This window comes from Leucopleurus acutus (assembly GCF_964270905.1).
Source record: "Leucopleurus acutus genome assembly, chromosome: 1".
NCBI lineage: Eukaryota > Metazoa > Chordata > Mammalia > Artiodactyla > Delphinidae > Leucopleurus > Leucopleurus acutus.
Genome location: NC_139142.1, coordinates 16,976,361 through 16,997,885, shown reverse-complemented (window position 1 = coordinate 16,997,885; position 21,525 = coordinate 16,976,361). Strand labels below are relative to the sequence as shown.

Below are 21,525 nucleotides of genomic sequence, written 5' to 3'. Positions count from 1 at the left end.
CAAAAACAACATTCACGGAGAGATAGACAAGATGAAAATGCAGAGGGATATGTACCAGATGAAGGAATAAGATAAAACCCCAGAAAAATAACTAAATGAAGTGGAGAAAGACAACCTTCCAGAAAAAGAATTCAGAATAATGATAGTGAAGATGATCCAGGACCTTGGAAAAAGAATGGAGGCAAAGATCGAGAAGATGCAAGAAATGTTTAACAAAGATCTAGAAGAATTAAAGAACAAACAAACAGAGATGAACAACATAATAACTGAAATGAAAAATACACTAGAAGGAATCATAGCACAATAACTGGGGCAGAAGAACGGATAAAAGTGACCTGGAAGACAGAATGGTGGAGTTCACATCTGTGGAACAGAAAAAAGAATGAAAAGAAATGAAGACAGCCTAAGAGACCTCTGGGACAACATTAAATGTAACAACATATGCATTATAGGGGTCCCAGAAGGAAAAGAGAGAGGGAAAGGACCTGAGAAAATATTTGAAGAGATTATAGTTGAAAACTTCCCTAACATAGGAAAATAAATACCCACCGAAGTCCAGGAAGCGCAGAGAGTCCCATACATGATAAACCCAAGGAGAAACACACTGAGACACATAGTAATCAAACTGACAAAAATTAAAGACAAAGAAAAATTATTGAAAGCAGCAAGGGAAAAATGACAAATAACATACAAGGGAACTCCCATAAGGTTAACAGCTGATTTCTCAGCAGAAACTCTACAAGACAGAAGGGAGTGGCATGATAAAACTAAAGTGATGAAAGGGAAGAACGTACAAGCAAGATTACTCCACCCAGCAAGGATTTAATTCAGATTCAACAGAGAAATCCAAAGCTTTACAGAGAAGCAAAAGCTAAGAAAATTCAGCACCACCAAACCAGCCCTACAAAAAATGCTAAAGGAACCTCTTCTTTAAGTGGGAAACACAAGAGAAGAAAAGGACCTACAGAAACAAACCTGAAACAATTAAGAAAATGGTAATAGGAACATACATATAATTCCCTTAAAAGTGAATGGATTAAGTGCTCCAACCAAAAGACACAGGCTTGCTGAATGGATACAAAAACAAGACCCATGTATATGCTGTCTACAAGAGAGCCACCTCAGACCTAGGGACACATACAGACTGAAAGTGAGGGGATGGAAAAAGATATTCCATGCAAATGGAAATCAAAAGAAAGCTGGAGTAGCAATACTCATATCAGATAAAATAGACTTTAAAATAAAGAATGTTACAAGAGATGAGGAAGGACACTACATAATGATCAAGATATCAATCCAAGAAGATGATATAACGATTATAAATATATATGCACCCAATATAGGAGCACCTCAATACATAAGGCAACTGCTAAAAGCTCTAAAAGAGGAAATCGACAGTAACAAAATAATAGTGAGGGACTTTAACACCTCACTTACACTAATGAACAGATCATCCAAACAGAAAATTAATAAGGAAACACAAGCTTTAAATGACACAATAGACCAGATAGATTTAATTGATATTTATAGGACATTCCATCCCAAAACAGCAGATTATACTTTCTTCTCAAGTGCACATGGAACATTCTCTGGATAGATCACATCTGGGGTCACAAATCAAGCCTCAGTAAATTTAAGAAAATTGAAATCATATCAAGCATCTTTTCTGACCACAATGCTATGAGATTAGAAATCAATTACAGGGAAAAACATGTTAAAAAACACAAATACATGGAGGCTAAACAATACATTACTAAATAAGCAGAGATAACTGAAGAAATCAAAGAGGAAATCAAAAAAATACCTACAGACAAATGACAATGAAAACATGACAATCCAAAACCTTTGGGATGTGGCAAAAGCAGTTCTAAGAGGGAACATTATAGCTATACAAGCCTACCTCAAGAAACAAGAAAAATCTCAAATAAAGAATCTAAACTTACACCTAAAGGAACTAGAGAAAGAAGAACAAACAAAACCCAGTCAGCAGAAGGAAAGAAATTATAAAGATCAGAGCAAAAAAAAAAAAAAAAAAAATTGAAACAAGGAAAACAATAGCAAAGATCAATAAAACTAAAGCTAATTCTTTGAGAAGATAAACAAAATTGATAAACCATTAGTCAGACTCATCAAGAAAAGGAGGGAGAGGACTCAAATCAATAAAATTACAAATGAAGAAGAAGTTAAAACAGACACCGCAGACATAAAAGCATCCTAAGAGACTACTACAAGCAACTCTATGCCAAGAAAATGGACAACCTGGAAGAAATGGACAAATTCTCAGAAAGGTATAACCTTCTAAGACTGAACCAGGAAGAAATAGAAAATATGAACAGACCAATCACAAGTAATTAAATTGAGACTGTGATTAAAAATCTTCCAGCAAACAAAAGTCCAGGACCAGATGGCTTCACAGGTGAATTCTATCAAACATTTAGTGAAGAGCTAACATCCATCCTTCTCAAACTCTTCCAAAAAATTGCAAAGGAAGGAACACTCCAAAACTCATTCTAGGAGGCCACCATCACCCTGATACCACAACCAGACAAAGATACTACAAAAAAAGAAAATTAGAGACCAATATCACTGATGAATATAGATGCAAAAATCCTCAACAAAATACTAGCAAACAGAATCCAAAAACACATTAAAAGGGTCATACACCACGATCGAGTGGGACTTATCTCAGGGATGCAAGGATTCTTCAATATATGCAAATCAATCAATGTGATACACCATATTAACAAACTGAAGAATAAAAACCATATGATCATCTCAATAGATGCAGAAAAAGCATTTGCAAAATTCAACACCCATTTATGATAAAAAACTCTCTAGAAAGTGGGCATAGAGGGAACCTACCTCAACATAGTAAAGGCCATATATGACAAAACCAGAGCAAACATCATCTTAAATGGTGAAAAGCTGAAAGCATTTCTCCTATGATTTGGAACATGACAAGGATGTCCACTCTCACCACTATTATTCAACATAATTTTGGAAGTCCTAGCCACGGCAATCAGAGAAGAAAAAGAAATAAAAGGAATACAAATTGGAAAAGAAGAAGTAAAACTGTCACTGTTTGCACATGACATGATACTATACATAGAGAATCATAAAGATGCTACCAGAAAACTACTAGAGCTAATCAGTGAATTTGGCAAAGTTGCAGGATACAAAATTAATGCACAAAATCTCTGGCAATCCTATACTCTGATGATGAAAAATCTGGAAGAAGAATTTAGGAAACACTCCCACTTACCATTCCAACAAAAGAATAAAATACCTAAGAATAAACCTACATAGGGAGACAAAAGACCTGTATGCAGAAAACTATAAGACAATGATGAAACAAATTAAAGATGATACTAACAAATGGAGAGATATATCATGTTCTTGGATTGGAATAATCAATAATGTGAAAATGACTCTACTACCCAAAGCAATCTACAGATTCAATGCAATCCCTATCAAATTACCAATGGCATTTCTTACAGAACTAGAACAAAAAATCTTAAAATTTGTGTGGAGACAAAAAAGACCCTGAATAGCCAAAGCAATCTTGATGGAAAAAAACGGAGCTGGAGGAATCAGATTCTGTGACTTCAGACTATACCAGAAAGCTACAGTAATCAAGACAATATGGTATTGGCACAAAAACAGAAATATAGATCAATGGAACAAGGTAGAAAGCCCAGAGATAAGCCCACACACCTATGGTAAACTAATCTATGACAAAGGAGACAAGGACATACAATGGAGAAAAGACAGTCTCTTCAATAAGTGGTGCTGGGAAAACTGGACAGCTACATGTAAAAGAATGAAATTAGAACACTCCCTAACACCATACACAAAAATAAACTCAAAATGGATTAGAGACCTAAATGTAAGACCGGACACTATAAACTCTTAGAGGAAAACATAAGAAAAACACTCTTTGACATAAATCACAGCAAGATCTTTTTTGATCCACCTCCTAGAGTAATGGAAATAAAAACAAAAATAAACAAATGGGACCTAATGAAACTTCAAAGCTTTTGCATAGCAAAGGAAACCATAAACAAGATGAAGAGACAACCCTCAGAATGAGAGAAAATATTTGCAAACAAATCAATGGATAAAGGGTTAATCTCCAAAATATATAAACAGCTCATGCAGTTCAATATTAAAAAAAACAAACAACCCAATCCAAAATGGGCAGGAGACCTATATAGACATTTCTCCAAAGAAGACATATAGATGGCCAAGAAGCACATGAAAAGCTGCTCTACATCACTAATTATTAGAGAAATGCAAATCAAAACTACAATGAGGTATCGCCTCACACCAGTTAGAATGGGTAACATCAGAAAATCTACAAACAACAAATGCTGGAGAGGGTGTGGAGAAAAGGGAACCCTCTTGCACTGTTGGTGGGAATGTATGTTGATACAGCCACTATGGAGAACAGTATGGAGGTTACTTAAAATAACTAAAAATAGAATTACCACATGACCCAGCAATCTCACTACTGGGCATATACCCAGAGAAAACCATAATTCAAAAATACACATGCACCCCAATGTTCATTGCAGCACTCTTTACAATAGCCAGGTCATGGAAGCAACCTAAATGCCCATTGACAGATGAATGGATAAAGAAGATGTGGTACATATACACAATGCAATATTACTCAGCCATAAAACGGAATGATATTGGGTCATTTGTTGAGACGTGGATGGACTTAGAGACTGTCATACAGAGTGAAGTAAGTCAGAAAGAGAAAAACAAATATCATATATTAACACATATATGTGGAATCTAGAAAAATGGTGCAGATGAACCAGTTTGCAGGGCAGAAATTGAGACACAGATGTAGAGAACAAATATATGGACACCAAGGGGGGAAAGCGGGGGTGGGGGTGGGGGTGTGGTGGGATGAATTGGGAGATTGGGATTGACATATATACACTGATGTGTGTAAAATGCATGACTAATAAAGACATGTTGTATAAAAAAATAAATAAAATAAAATTCAAAAAGAAAAAATAGTAATGTGCCAATGTTACTGTCTTAGTTTGATAAATGTACCACAGTTATGTATTAGGAGAAAATGGGTGAAGAGTATAAGGGAACTCTGTATTCTCTGTAAATTTTCTATAAATCTAAAATTACTACAGAATAAAATATTTATTGAAAAACTAATAAAATAAAAAAAACATTTGCAAGGAATGAGGTAAATTAAAATTCAATGCAACACAAGTATTGGGAGAAGGAAAGTCACAATTAATAGTTGAATAAACATTACCCAGTGTTGTTTCAATGTCAGATAGGGAGAAATTTATGAGGCTTGGAATTAACTGAAAAAGCTATATATGAAGGAGAAAGGGTTTGAGATAAGTCTTGAAGAATGCATTACTTTGATAAGTATCAGAAATGGTATTTCAAGTAAAATATAGAATTTAAAGTTTTCTAACAATAATTGAGCATCAACATATCTTTCCTAACATATTATAGTTATTATACATCAGGAATTATCCTCATTTTGCCAGAGAGGAAGTTCGGACTCGTAGAGGGCAGTTGCATTGCCCAGGCTCCAACTGCCAGTTTGTGCCAGAATCGGCTATGGCGTCTACGGCAAAACCTCTTCCTCCTGTAATTAGAGCCACCTTGGTCCCCTGGAGTAAACTAATGAAGACAGAGATGGGTCTGGATTATAGAATACTGAATTTTGTTGACCTAAAGTTTTACACCAATAGTTTGGGATAAGCGATTTGTAAGCAAACGGGTGTCCTTCACAAGACTGTCTTTCGATAAAGGACATCTACCCACTGGAACACTATTCTTAATCCCCATTCATTTCCTCACCTTCCTATGTCTATAACTCCTTAAAAGTATTGATCAGTGAAGACCTCTTTCAGGCTTTCAAGTCTGTCCCATGAGGGCTCACTCAGAATCATGGGCCCTAAACAGACTAGGAAGGGATCACCAGCCAGTGTCTCTAATGTATTGTGGTGATGTATTTCCTCAGATGTACAGGTGGCAATATCTAGTGTCATCAATAAGAACATATAGTCCCTTATAGTATAAGAAACAATAGGTTCTGAAATAGTTGTTTGGGTTTGGATTCTGACACCTTCCTTACTTACTGTGTGATCTTGAGTTAGTTTCTTAACCTCTCTGTGTCTTAGTTGTTACAACAATACCTACCCAAAAGGCTTATTATGTATAGTACATGCTACCTTAAGTATATGGTGTTTATTATAGCTCCTAGTAATACTAAATGCTCAATAACTATTAGTCATTTTTATTTAGGTTATTAATAAATATAGAAAGATTAAAATAAATACTAGATTTCCACAAAAATGTAAGATGGTTGATTTATATTACTCATCATAAGGCAGGAAGAAGAACAGTTTTCTTAGTTAGGTAAGAAATAGTTTAATTGATCTATAATAATCTACTGGAAGTATCATTAATACTATTAATAGCTATAACTGCCTATTAATGAATGGTTATAATATGCCAAGTACAATGCTATGAATTTCACATAGAAAAGATACAGTAATAATAGTTACCTTCCTGTAATGATATTATGAATATTTTTCTGGTATTTTTATTTGTATTTTAGAATGAATATGTATTACTCGGTTTTAAAAAGTTTATACAGAGTTATTCTAACTAGCGAGGGATACGTCACTTCTGAACTGTAACTCATATTGCCCTTTTCTCTGTGATGCTGTTCTGAATACCTGTTATATTTTCAACCACAGATGGTATCATTCAGTGGTGTTTTAAAGCATTCAGTGGTGTTTTAAAGGACCTCTCTTCATAAATTCTGTAGAGTATATAAAGATCCTTTCATAAGAGCCGTAGCTGTGTGTTACTCTCTATGACATGTGTGAATGTACACATTTGTTTTTGCTGGGAAGCTGAACATTTTTTCAAGGATGTGTGAATTCATAATTTATTATGTGGAAGAATGATATCTGTACATTACATTCTTTTTCTTTCTAAAATTTACTGAAGGACAAAAAAACATAAATACCAACTCAAATCATTTGTGAGTACTAGAAAGTGAAAGTATGGTATCATTAAATGGTGCTTATTATATATGGAAAAATGGAAAAAAAATATATTCATGGAAAGTTTAAACTAAGGAAGATAGTGATAAAATAATTTCCAACCTGGAAGATTTTTGTCTTGGTGGAGGTGGAAAGGTTGGGGGTGAGGATATATAAAAAAAGACATAAGCTGAGAAAAAAAAAATTACTAACAAGGCATTGGAAATGAATTGGAAAAAAATGTTAAAATAGAGAACCTATATTCTAATTTAAATAATTTACACCATAAGCCAGACGTTCCTCTTGATCCTTAAGTATGTATCTGTGTAGCAAGAAACATTTATGTCTTATAATGTCATAAATAAGGAGACAGGAAATTTGAGTCAGTAATTTAATTGCTTAAAAATATAATGAGATATAAAAATGAATTATTAAAATATAACATATGCATTTTAAGTACTCTCATACATTAATCTGTAGAAGTGCAGATTCATTAAAAACTCATCAGTTCAGAACAGTAGAAAAAAAGCTCAATGTAACAGGATAAATCCTGGAAAATATACATAATAGGAAACATTTTTTTTTTTTTTTACTTAAGAATGTCTTTAATGAAACAGTAAAAATTAATTATACTACATCTCAACGCCAAGTATATATCTTTTTTTTTCTTAACATCTTTATTGGGGTATAATTGCTTTACAATGGTGTGTTAGTTTCTGCTTTATAACAAAGTAAATCAGTTATACATATACATATGTTCCCATATGTCTTCCCTCTTGCGTCTCCCTCCCTCCCACCCTCCCTATCCCACCCCTCCAGGCTGTCACAAAGCACCGAGCCAATATCCCTGTGCCATGAGGCTGCTTCCCACTAGCTATATACCTTACTACGTTTGTTAGTGTGTATATGTCCATGACTCTCTCTCACCCTGTCACAGCTCACCCTTCACCCTCCCCATATCCTCAAGTCCGTTCTCCAGTAGGTCTGCATCTTTATTCTTGTCTTACCCCTAGGTTCTTCATGACATTTTTTTTTCTTAAATTCCAAATATATGTGTTAGCATACGGTATTTGTCTTTTTCTTTCTGACTTACTTCACTCTGTATGACAGACTCTAGGTCTATCCACCTCATTACAAATAGCTCCATTTCGTTTCTTTTTATGGCTGAGTAATATTCCATTGTATATATGTGCCACATCTTCTTTATCCATTCATCCGATGATGGGCACTTAGGTTATTTCCATCTCCAGGCTATTGTAAATAGAGCTGCAATGAACATTTTGGTACATGACTCTTTTTGAATTTTGGTGTTCTCAGGGTATATGCCCAGTAGTGGGATTGCTGGGTCATATGGTAGTTCTATTTGTAGTTTTTTAAGGAAACTCCATACTGTTCTCCATAGTGGCTGAACCAATTCACATTCGCACCAGCAGTGCAAGAGTGTTCCCTTTTCTCCACACCCTCTCCGGCATTTATTGTTTCTAGATTTTTTTGATGATGGCCATTCTGACTGGTGTGAGATGATATCTCATTGTAGTTTTGATTTGCATTTCTCTAATGATTAATGATGTTGAACATTCTTTCATGTGTTTGTTGGCAGTCTGTATATCTTCTTTGGAGAAATGTCTATTGAGGTCTTCTGTCCATTTTTGGATTGGGTTGTTTGTTTTTTGTTATTGAGCTGCATGAGCTGCTTGTAAATTTTGGAGATTAATCCTTTGTCAGTTGCTTCATTTGCAAATATTTTCTCCCATTCTGAGGGTTGTCTTTTGGTCTTGTATATGGTTTCCTTTGCTGTGCAAAAACTTTGAAATTTCATTAGGTCCCATTTGTTTATTTTTGTTTTTATTTCCATTACTCTAGGAGGTGGGTCAGAAAGGATCTTGCTGTGATTTATGTCACAGAGTGTTCTGCCTATGTTTTCCTCTAAGAGTTTGATAGTTTCTGGCCTTACATTTAGGTCTTTAATCCATTTTGAGCTTATTTTTGTGTATAGTGTTAGGGAGTGATCTAATCTCATACTTTTACATGTATCTGTCCAGTTTTCCCTGCACCACTTGTTGAAGAGGCTGTCCTTTCTCCACCGTACATTCCTGCCACCTTTATCAAAGATAAGGTGACCATATGTGCGTGGGTTTATCTCTGGGCTTTCTATCCTGTTCCATTGATCTATCTTTCTGTTTTTGTGCCAGTACCATACTGTCTTGATTACTGTAGCTTTGTAGTATAGTCTGAAGTCAGGGAGCTTGATTCCTCCAGCTCCTTTTTTTGTTCTCAAGATTGCTTTGGCTATTCGGGTCTTTTTTGTTTCCATACAAATTGCGATTTTTTTTGTTCTAGTTCTGTGAAAAATGCCAGTGGTAGTTTGATAGGGATTGCATTGAATCTATAGATTGCTTTGGGTAGTAGAGTCATTTTCACAATGTTGATTCTTCCAACCCAAGAACATGGTATATCTCTCCATCTATTTGTATCATCTTTAACTTCTTTCATCAGTGTCATAATTTTCTGCATACAGGTCTTTTGTCTCCTTAGGTAGGTTTATTCTTAGATATTTTATTCTTTTTTTTGCAATGGTAAATGGGAGTGTTTTCTTGATTTCACTTTCAGATTTTTCATTATTAGTATATAGGAGTGCCAGAGATTTCTGTGCATTAATTTTGTATCCTGCTACTTTACCAAATTCATTGATTAGCTCTAGTCGTTTTCTGGTAGCATCTTTAGGATTCTCTATGTATAGTATCATGTCATCTGCAAACAGTGACAGCTTTACTTCTTCTTTTCCGATTTGGATTCCTTTTATTTCATTTTCTTCTCTGATTGCTGTGGCTAAAACTTCCAAAACTATGTTGAATAAGAGTGGTGAGAGTGGACAACCTTGTCTTGTTCCTGATCTTAGTGGAAATGCTTTCAGTTTTTCACCATTGAGGATGATGTTTGCTGTGGGCTTGTCATATATGGCCTTTATTATGTTGAGGAAAGTTCCCTCTATGCCTACTTTCTGCAGGGTTTTTATCATAAATAGGTGTTGAATTTTGTCAAAAGCTTTCTCTGCATCTATTGAGATGATCATATGGTTTTTCTCCTTCAATTTGTTAATATGGTTTACCACATTGATAGATTTGTGTATATTGAAGAATCCTTGCATTCCTGGAATAAACCCCACTTGATCATGGTGTATGATCATTTTAATGTGCTGTTGGATTCTGTTTGCTAGTATTTTGTTGAGGATTTTTGCATCTATGTTCATCAGTGATATTGGCCTGTAGTTTTCTTTCTTTGTGACATCTTTGTCTGGTTTTGGTATCAAGGTGATGGTGGCCTCGTAGAAGGAATTTGGGAGTGTTCTTCCCTCTGCTATATTTTGGAAGAGTTTGAGAAGGATAGGTGTTAGCTCTTCTCTAAATGTTTGATGGAATTCACCTGTGAAGCCATAGGAAACACATTTTTGATATGTATTATTTATAAAATTTTATAGTCACTATATTATATACATATTTATATACATTGTTCATACTATGCACTTTTATGTATAAATATAAATTTATATATGAATGCATATGTGTGCATGTATAGGTGTCTTTATATGTATATATGCATATATAATGTCATAGTAATAATTTAAACACAGTAGGTAATTAAATTTTTGAAAGTTTTATAAAATATCTTGATTTCCATTTTCGGCTGAAATGGCACATTCTTGGAGAGAAGTTCCATAAACATTCTATTACAAGCATGCCCTGTCATTCTTTATCAACTCACCTCATCTGATTTCTTTCAAGGTGCTGATTACCCTCTGAAAGGTTTCTCTTCTTCATTTACTGGTTGACTCGCTTGTTCTCTGCCTACCTCCAACTAAAATGTGAGCTTCCTCAGGGTCTTTTTCCATAGCAAATCATCAGCTCTACAAATATTTGTTAAATGAATAAATAATAAATCTGATTGAATATCAATGCATAAAGTATAATTTGCAAGCCTATGTTATATTTTCTATGTCATGGTCTTTTAAATCCATAAGGCATATTTACGAAATCCTTAATTACCTAATACTTCTAAACTTAGAGAAAATATTAGGAGCAATCCTGTGCTTCCTGAATTGTTCCCCACCCCAACATAGGGGATGAGTAAGGATTGTATCCATTTGTTTTAATCATAGTGAGAGGAATTACAAATATGTCCAGTCCACAAAGTTTAATATGTGTCCTGTGGAGCATGGGGAAAATGAACCAAAAAGTCTAAAGGGTGAGAGGCTGGCTGAAAGCTGGCTGTGGTAGTGGGGAGAGGACTGTGGTTTGAAAGGTAACTTATTGATAACGTGCCCAACATCCTGTCTGGATTGTACCTGAAATGGCGTGTTTGAGAAAGATCGTTCAGGGTTATAACGCTTACCAGAGTGAAGGCATAGAGGCTGGGTTCATGTAAACTGAGGTGAGAGACAGGCGGCTCTATCCAGATCATGTAAGGATTTGCAAAGAGTTGACTTTACACTGAGCACTGGAGGATTTGGGGCAGATGGGTTGCACGATCCAGCTTATGTGTAAAATGGATCACTCTTGCTTCTGTGTTGAGGATAGAAAATAGGAAAACTTGGTGGAGGGGGAAGACTAGTATAATAAATAGTTCAGGAGATAATTATGATATCTTGTCCAGGGTGGTAACCACTCTCACCTTTCACCTGGATTATTATAAATATTCCCTCTTCTTATAACTGTCTTTCCTATTCCCTGTCCTAAGCCAATGAAGTTGGGCAAAAACACAAATCCTGATAAAGAATGAAAAAGCCAGTTATTGAGTCCCAGTTTAGGCAGCCAGTCCACAGCCAGCCCAAAGTAGGACCACAATGGGGCAGGACAGAGCTTCAATTTAAGAAATATTGGATAATATTGATTATTACATTGGATTGGATTAATTAGTAACTAAACTGAGACTGTTTTTGTGAATATAGCTGACCAGATGCCTTTTTTATTTCCTAAGAAGACATACAGTATGAGACCCAAAGAATAATTCACCTAAGGGCAGGAGAAAAACTAGTTTCAAGAAGGTTTGAATAAGACAGAGGAGAAAGAAATGTGTTTGTTTTCTTTTAACAGGTTGTCTAAATGGGGGTTGAAATAAAGTTTTTGGTGCTGTTTTTCCTTCAAAAAATACTGTAAACTGTCTATACTGGGGAATTATAGGTTGGAGGATGCCCTGTAGTAACAAACTTTGTTTTTCCTGTATTTCTTGAAATCTGAATATAAGTCCCTGGGAAAATACTTTTGAACATATTAGAAAATAAAGTGAAATGATGATAGAAATGGGATTGCCTTCCAGTTTTGCCAATTCCTAGAAGATCACTTCATATCTTAGACCCACGCCTGTCTTCTCTGTGATAGCACTTAATGTTTCTATTATACGTATTTTTGAGGGGAAGCATACAGGATATAATATATGAAAACTGACCAGTTCAGTTACTGAAAATTAAGTACATGATTAATAAACATTATTCATTTCATATTAAAAATAAACAAAAATTATTACCTATTTTTCTTTCTCTTTGGACATTGGATTCGATTGTTTGAAATAATTGCACTTCTCATTTCATGGAAAATTATCATCATTGATGGATTGAATGTTTTAGTCCCTTTTAAGTGCATTATCTCCTACTCTCAACATTTACTTTTCAAAAATATTTTATATGTATTATTTTGTTTGTATATGCTTTCATAAAAAGTCTGTTGTTGTTTGGAGGTACATACGATTTTAGTTTACACGTATGGTATTGCATCATAGATTTCATCTCTTCCTTAACTTTTTTTTTTTCCTGCCGTATTTCCTTCTTTAGATCTATCTGGGTCACTATACAAAACCTACTTAGTCCTTTGTTGAGTTATCATCTATAGTATCCGTCTACCACAATTTACTAATATACTTCCCCAGTAATAGAAAATTATATTGCTTCTAACACTCCATGCCCCACAAATGACATGGCGGTTAATATCTACACAGACACCCTGAAGAACATATGTAAGCATTTCTTCGGAATATATGCTCAAGTGTAAACAGATACTTAAATTGACCTGACACCGTTCCATGACCATCTGGAATGACTGCACCTCCCTGTAATGCAGGAGTGTTTTTATAGTCCATCATCTCCATCAACTTGACTTATCCAGCTTCCTAAAATTTGCCAGCTTGAGAAGTTTAAAGCAGTATCTTCTTGTTTTAATTTACACTTCTCTATTTAATAATATGATTTAGAACCCATTGTTTTGATGGTTTCAGTTTTGTAAACTGCTTTGATATAACCCTTTTTCTTTTTTTTTTTTCCTTTGGAGTATTAGTCTTTCTTGTTGTTGATGATGATTTGCAGGAATTCTTTGTATACCGTATTTAGTCAGCTCTTAATTTTTTGGTGTTGCAAATATTTCTCCCAGTCAGCCAAGGTGAGACTGTTTGCCTTTGGAGTAATGAACATGGACTCTTTGTCAAACTATCCAGATGATCTTGGAGAAGTTACTCAAACCTCTTTGGTTTTGTTGTTTTTATGATTTATCAGTGAAATGGGCATAATAACACAAAAGGTTCCGGGCACACAGTAAGTCATCCTCTATAGATATTAGCTCTTATCATGTTTCCCACCTCTATTTATGATGGACTTTGTTTAAGAGAATTCCTTTATTTTGAATTTCAGTTGAATTCCCTATAGTTCAGTATTTTGTAGATTTTGCTTAGAAAGTCTTTCCACACTCTGTTTCACAAAGGTGTTATTCTACATTCTTTTCAATTAAATTTAGCATTTGACTTTTCTCTTGTGGATCTTTAATCTACAAGATCTATCAAGATTTCACCATTGAATTTAATATTGATAAGGATCCAGTTTTCTTTTTCTTCAGGCTGAGCCATTTTTGACAATCTCAACTGCTAAGCCCCATTGATTTGTGGGGTCACCTGACCATTTACCTTTCAAAAATGTAACAAATAAAACCCATAAACTCAGAGTAGAACAATAGCCTTTATGTTAGTGTTGAAATGGAGAATAAAACTTGGAATAACTATCCTAGAGCCTCTGGGTTTATGGTCTAAGCCTCCTAAAAATCAAAGATATTGTGATCTATATTTTTCTGATTCTTTTATTTTAAACAATCATTTGACCCCAATAAAGTAATCCTGTCTCTTTTTAAAGGAGACTTGATTAAATGCCAAATAAGAGGATACTTTTGGTTGTAGAATTGCTATTGAGAAGACAATGCTTTATGTTTTAAGGTTTCTCTGCTTTCCTTTCTTATCTCAACCCACTACGATCTGATTCAGTTATCAATGGACCGTTAATTTTATTTTACTAAGGAAAGACATACAGAGTCGCAATCACTATAATTATCCTTTAGAGGATGGTGGAAGAAGGGAAAGGAAAACAAGGTTGTTGGTGATGGGTTAAAAGAAGCATGGTCTTTAAGAACAGATGTCTTTGGGGTTGAATCTTGGCTCAAAGATTCTTATTTACTTATCAACTCTGATACTGTTTTCTCATCTCTACTGCTTACATTTGTCATGTCATTTAAATGAAAGAATACATCTCTGAAGTTTCTAGGCAAATGTTTGATAATATAATAGTCTATGTTAACTCTCATTTTTTCTTTCCTAAATATAAAATTAGAAAGCTAATTTATAATTAAAAATGCAATTTTATTATAAAAGTGAAATTTTAACTGCCTTCCACTATATAATTTATAGACTTGCACCATTTATATTGTAATGTCATCAAACAAGAATGGGGAAAATTGATTAACATGAAGTCTTCATATGTCTGCTTCTGATGGGAGGCTAGTGAAATCTGAGAACAGAAATCCTTGAATTGTGAATTGAATACTAGACAAGCATTCACATATTGGCTTCTTTGGTGCCAGGTAATTAGAATTTGTAATTTGGTCTTAATTAAATTACAGAGTACCCAAAGGCCTTGAGCAGTGTGACCTTCTGGCTGACTCCATCCTGGGAATTTGGGGAAAAAATTAGACTTTAAAAATATATCCACTAATTCTCTCCTTCATCTTCTCCCACTCCAACCAAAGCCAGTAGACATATACTTAAATTGGGTAAAAAGTCAACATATATCAAATGTGTCAGTTAAAATCAGAACTCCTCTCACTACCAAGTATGTTTTTTATTTTAAACTTAGCAGCAGAGATGGTGTCTGGGCAACACAAATTCTGTCATTCCTGTATACCACTAACACCCCTCCTGTGGAGAGTTTGATCTTCAAAACCCTCCCTAGTTAGTGTCCTTTTTCTTCCAGCTTTTTTTCTATTCTTACCCATTTCTGTCTTTCCTCCACTGGTTTTTGAAGTTTTTTATTTTGGGTTGAGTGTTTCTGATCAGCATGAGAACAACTCAGGAGCTTTTCTATCTTGCAGAGTTAGTTAATGAGTTTGTTGCTACCTTTAGATTCTAAAGGCAATTCTTCAATTTATTGGGTGAGGTTAAAGTCAAAATCAAGAGAATTTTTATTTTAGTTGAAGCTGCATGGGTCAGTTAAAAAAAGGAATAGATTCAGGGTCAAGCATGTGGAATTGAACTGAACTCTAAAGATGATTAATTGTATGACTGTATATTTCTCAGTTTCCTCATCTACAAAGTGAGAATAGAAAAACTTCCTGCTTACCTCACAAAATACAAATAAAAACTAGACTAAATCCATACATATAGAAAAGGGGATAGCCCATTTATTTTATTTGGAATGAAAATGCAGCATAGTATTTTAGATTTCTTGCTTTTTTAAAAATAATCAAGTGCTTTGATTAAAACACTTGAGATTGTTTTCTTCTTTTTAATCTAAAAAAAGAAATATATCTCAATGGTTAGTGTGTTTTTAAGTCAAGAATGATCAGATATTTATTCAGAACCATCTGTTGTGCATTATTTTAAAATTTCTATTTAACGGTAGACTATAATTGTCTTATTAGATGTTGATTTTTATCTTTGTGGTTCATTACATTGGTAATGGATAGTGTTTCTTTGTCAAATGGAGAGCTTCTGGCCATGGCTGCTGGGATATGTACACAATACCTTGTATCAATTCTAGTATTTGCATTTTAAACATATTTCTCAGTTGCTAAAATAGCAGTGCCATATATTGTTTCTCTGAATTTTGTAATTACTGTAAATTCTGAAAGTTGTTATATGTATTTATAAATTTGTTATATAAATATTATATTACATACAAATGAATTTGGATTGGATTTAGTTTTATATTTTTGATTATTGTTCTTTAAGATCAACTTCATTTTAGACTTCAAGAATTTCACAAAGGTAAATTAGGTTCAATGCAAATACAAATTCATAAAGTCCTTGACTAATTTAAGACTTAAAGTTAATTGGTATAAGTTAAAGATGCATATTGTAATTTCTAGAGAAATCACTACAAAAATTATAAAAGCATAACTAGAAATCTAGTAGAATAATTAAAATGGAATACCAAAATATATTTAACCCAAAGAAGGCAAGAAATGTTGGACATATAAAGTAACAACAAAAAATGAGACAAATAGAAATCCACTAACAAGTTGGAAGACCTAAATAAACCATATTCATAATTATTTCAGGAAGATGTTGTCAAACTGGATTAAAAAAAAGAAAACAAGGATAAGTTTTATACTGTTTATAAGACACCTACTTTAGATGGATAGACACAAAAAGGATTAGAAATAAAAGGATGGAAAAAGATATACAAGGCAAACTACAGTAAATTAAAAAAAGTGGAGTAACTATATTAATATCAGATAAAATCAAACTCAAGACAAGAAGCACTACATAAAAAAAATGGCCACTTCATAATAATAAAAGGATCAACCAAATATCCTGAACATATAACAATTATAAATATGTATGAGCCTAATAAAAGCTTCAAAAATAATGAATCTCAAACTATCAGAATTGAAGGGAAATGTATACAAATTCACAATAATAGTTGATTAACTCCCCTCATTTGGTAATGAATAGGTTAATTAGACAAAGAATCACTAAGGATAAAAGGATATGAATGACACTACCTATTACCTTAACTTAATTTGTGTTTATAGAATACCACACCCTGTAACTGCAGAATAAACATTTCTTTCAAGCTCCTAGAGAAAGTTACTAGGAGAGACCATATGATGGCTACAAAACAAGTCTCAACAGATTTCATTTCAAAAGATTTAAATGTTATAGTATATTTTCTGATCACAATAAAATTATATTAAAAACATAAAATTTCTTGAACAAAACCAAATATGTAGACATTAATTAACTCATTTCTAAACAATGTACAGACAATTAGCAAGTATTTTTGAACTGCATGATGATGAAAGCACAATACATTAAAATTAGTGGGATGCTTTAGAGAAAAATGTATGACTTTAAATTATTATCTTAGAATAATAATCTAAAGTTGAAGATCTGAACTTTCATCTTTGGAAGATAAATGAAAAAGAGCAGATTAAACTCAAGTGAAAAGAAAAAAGTAATTAATAAACAGTGGAAATAAATGAAGTAGAAAAAAACCACAACAGAAACAAATCAATAAAAATAAAGGTGGTTCATTAAAAATTTAAAAATATGTATATAAAATTTTAGCTAGACTTCAAGAGGGAGAACATAAAATACTAGTATTAGGAGTGAAGAAAGGGATACCACTGCATACACTATAGTCATTAAAATTAATAAATAAATATTATAAATTATTATAAATGGATGTATGTCAATGAATTTGACAACTTAAATGAAAGAAAAATTGTTAGAAAGACACACTTACCAAAACTCACATAAGAAGAAATAGAAAATGTCAAGAACTTTCATTTCCTATTGCTGGTCCATATAACAAATTACCACAAACTTAGTGACTTAAAATATACTTAAAACATAACTTAGCAACAAATTATCTTATAGTTCTGGTGGTTGGAAGCCCAAAGTGGCCTCACTGGACTAAAACCAAGGTGTCAACAGGGCTGCCTTTCTTCTGGAGGCTCTAGGAAAGAAACTGTTTTTCCTTATCTCTTCCATCTTCTAAAGGGCTCCTGATTTTCTCAGCTTGTGCTCCTTCATCTATCCTAAAAGCCAGCAATGCCAGTTGAATCTTTCCCAAATTGCATCACTCTGATACTGGTCTTTCTGCCTTTCTCTTCTATGTTCAAGGACCCATAGGATTACATTCATTCTAAGTGGATAATATGATAATATCCCTGCTTTAAAGTCAGCTGAGTAATAACTGCTATCTTAATTCTCCTTTGCCATGTAAAGTAACATAGTCACAGGTTCCAGGAATTAGGATGTGGACATTTTTGAGAAGCCATTATTCTGCCTATTATAGATGTCTATTTATTATATAAATGAAAAGTTCAAGACTTTAAAGAAAAGAATTATAAACCAAAATATTTCCAAGGGTAAAATCTATTGAATATTTATGGGAGAAATAATACCAAGCCCTCAAAAGAATCACTCAGAATAAGGGAACACTTTCCAACTCATTTTATAAGATCAGTGTTCTTTTGAGACCAAGACTAGATCCAGATATTAAAAGGAAATAATACTATCTACCACAATCTCTCATAAACAGACATGTAAATAATTATCAAAATCTTAGCAAACCATAACCAACACTACATAAATGGAATTACACATCATACCCAAATGGGATTTATACCAGGAATTCAAGTTTGTTTAATATTTGAAAATCAATCAATGCATATAACAAAATTAATAGAGTAAAACAGAAAGAAAAAGGAGTATATCAATAGAAGGAAAAAAGTATTTGACAATACTTATCCATGACAAAAGTTTTCAGCCAACTAAAATTGAAGGGAACTTCCTCAATCTGATAAAAGGTGTCTAAAAGTCCACAGGTAACATACTTTTTAGTGAAAGATAGAGATTTTCCAGCTAAGATTGAGAACAAGACAAGGATATCTGCTCTTCTCTTTTATTCAATATTGTACTGCCATTGCAGTAAGAAAAGAGCAAGGCAGATTGAAAGGAACAAGTAAAACCTTCTTTATTCATAATTGACATGAATGATCACATCAAGTAGCCTAAGAAATCTGCCAACAAATACTACCAGAAACTGAATTTAGCAAGATCGAGAAACATACAATTAATATTCAAAAATAAGCAACATTTATATGTACTCATAGCAAACAATTAGAAAAGAAATTTTAAAAATACAATTCCAAATAAAATAGTGTAAAAAAATAAAATGCTTAGGGATAAATTAAAATATATGTGTGCAAGAACTTTACACTGATAATTATAAACTCTGCTGACAGATATTAAAGATCTAAATAAATGTAGAAATTTATGTGTTCTTGGATTAGACAGCTCAGTATTGCTAAGACATCAGTTCTCTATAAATTGGGCCATAGATTCCCTGCAATCCCAGTTAAAATTGTGGTAGTTTTTCTTTTTTTTTTTTGTAAACATTGAAAAGCTTATTTTAAAATTCAGATAGCAATTCAAAGGGCATAGAGTAGTCAAAGCACATCGTTTTTTTTTTTTTTTGTAGGTGGGTGAAATCATTTATTCCTTTCAAACAGATCACAAAATGTGTTATTCTTGATGATTTCCAACAATATTGTAAGTCCTTGAAGTAGCACATGTATTTGCAGAAAAAAAAATAATATACACATAAGCAAAGCAGGGTGAAAGAAACAAAAATTTACCCATGATCCCAATAGCGATTATATATATATCTGAAAGAGAGAGAGAGAGGATGCTAGCTAACTGACTAGGTAGTCAGACTCCCTAAGCAAAGTCTACCATTACAGGGATTCTAGGAATCTAGGGGTGGGCAGGAATATAGTGATTCTAGTACGTCATAGTGCTTAGTCACTGGGGAAGCAGTCTGGCAAGAACACATTGGCCAATCTTGGGGCAGCTGGAGGCTGTCAACCAGCTATCCTTCCTGCAGAAGTCTTCCTTGAATAGAGATGTAAGCAAGACACCTCCCATCCATCCCTTGCTTCATACAGATTCTCTTCTCTGTGCATGAGGTTTGGAAAACAGCTCCTTCATCATTTTCTTTTTAAGCTTTGTATATGCATTTTTCTTTTGAACCAGAATCATTTTCTTAATTAATTTTTAAAAATTTTTGGCCGTGTCCAGTCTTTGTTGCTGTGTGCAGGCTTTATCTAGATGCGGCGAGTGGGGGCTGCTCTTCATTGTGATGAGCGGGCTTCTCATTGCAGTGGCTTCTCTTGTTGTGGAGCACAGACTCTAGGCACACGGGCTTCAGTAGTTGAGGCATGAGGGCTCAGTAGCTGTCGCTCACGGGCTCTAGAATGCAGGCTCAGTAGTTGTGGCACACGGGCTTAGTTGCTCCACGGCATGTGGGATCTTTCCGGACCAGGGCTCAAACCCGTGTACCCTGCATTGGCTGGCGGATTCTTAACCACTGTGCCACCAGGAAAGTCCCTCCTCCGTAGTTCTTGTCCGTGTTTCTGGACTTGGGCCTGCAGCAGCACCAAATTGCACCAAGAGTTCCCTTTATTTTCTCTCGCATCTCTGTTTCTCCTTTTCTCTCTGCTGGATTAGCCACGGGGACTCCAAGTTCTTCATTGTGTGGTCCTGGTACCAAGATTCTCGAGGAAGGTGGGACAGCATAGTTGACACTGGGCTTAACTGTTCTGGAAAACGTGGTCCCAGTAGGCACACACGCTGGTACATTTTCCCCACCTGTACACTCCTCCAGCACTCCCAACCCAAGCCTCTTCAGTGAGCTTCACATCCTTTTCCTTATCCCGTGGCGCCCATCAACTTGTGACAAAGCATAGAATTTATTTATAACATCCATTTCCACACGAGAGTGTAAGGAGGGAGAAAGCATGCAAGAAGGAGCACGCAGGCAAAGGCTCTTGTCTAATTTATTCAGTGATACGTCCAAGCACAGAGAACAGGAAGATCCTTGATAAATAGTCCTGTCAAACATGAAACACTGTAGCATCAAGTGTGCTGGCACAATACTCTTCTCCGATAATTAACCCGCCGCTCCCCGGGAGACTGGAGACCAGCCCGGGGTCCAAGTCCTGGGCGTGGCAGACTCGTCCCTCTCCGGGCCCAGCTCCAGCTCACCTCGGCGCGGCCCGCCTGGGCGCCGCCATCTTGACCAGCGCACATTGTTTTTTAAAGGAGAGCAAAGTTGGTTTATGTTTACTACTGGATATCAAGATTTACTGTAAAACCACAATAATCAAGACAATGCGATCTTGGGGAAGGATAGAAATATAAATTATTAGAACAATATAGTGAGCTTAGTACTATACTCACACACTTATGATGACTTGATTTTTGACAAGTTTCAGGGCAATGAAATGAAAAAATAAATGTCTCTTTAAAAAAATTATATTAGAACAATTATATATTTGTATGGGGAAAAAATGAACTTCAACCATCACTTCACACCATACACAAAATTAACTGATTCATACACCTATATATAAGAGATTAAAAACTTAAAAATTTTCGAAGAAAACAG

General features: G+C 34.4%; 1 pseudogene across 1 annotated transcript in view; it reads right to left on the bottom strand.

Annotated features, from left to right (window-relative positions):
• Positions 1–21,151, bottom strand: part of LOC309960186 (fascin-like) — a 125,479-nt pseudogene extending 104,328 nt beyond the window's left edge. The window contains exon 1 of the transcript in view: positions 21,123–21,151. The product of the transcript in view is annotated as a fascin-like (transcript). The remainder of the gene's footprint in view (positions 1–21,122) is intronic.
• Positions 21,152–21,525: the final 374 nt, after the last annotated feature.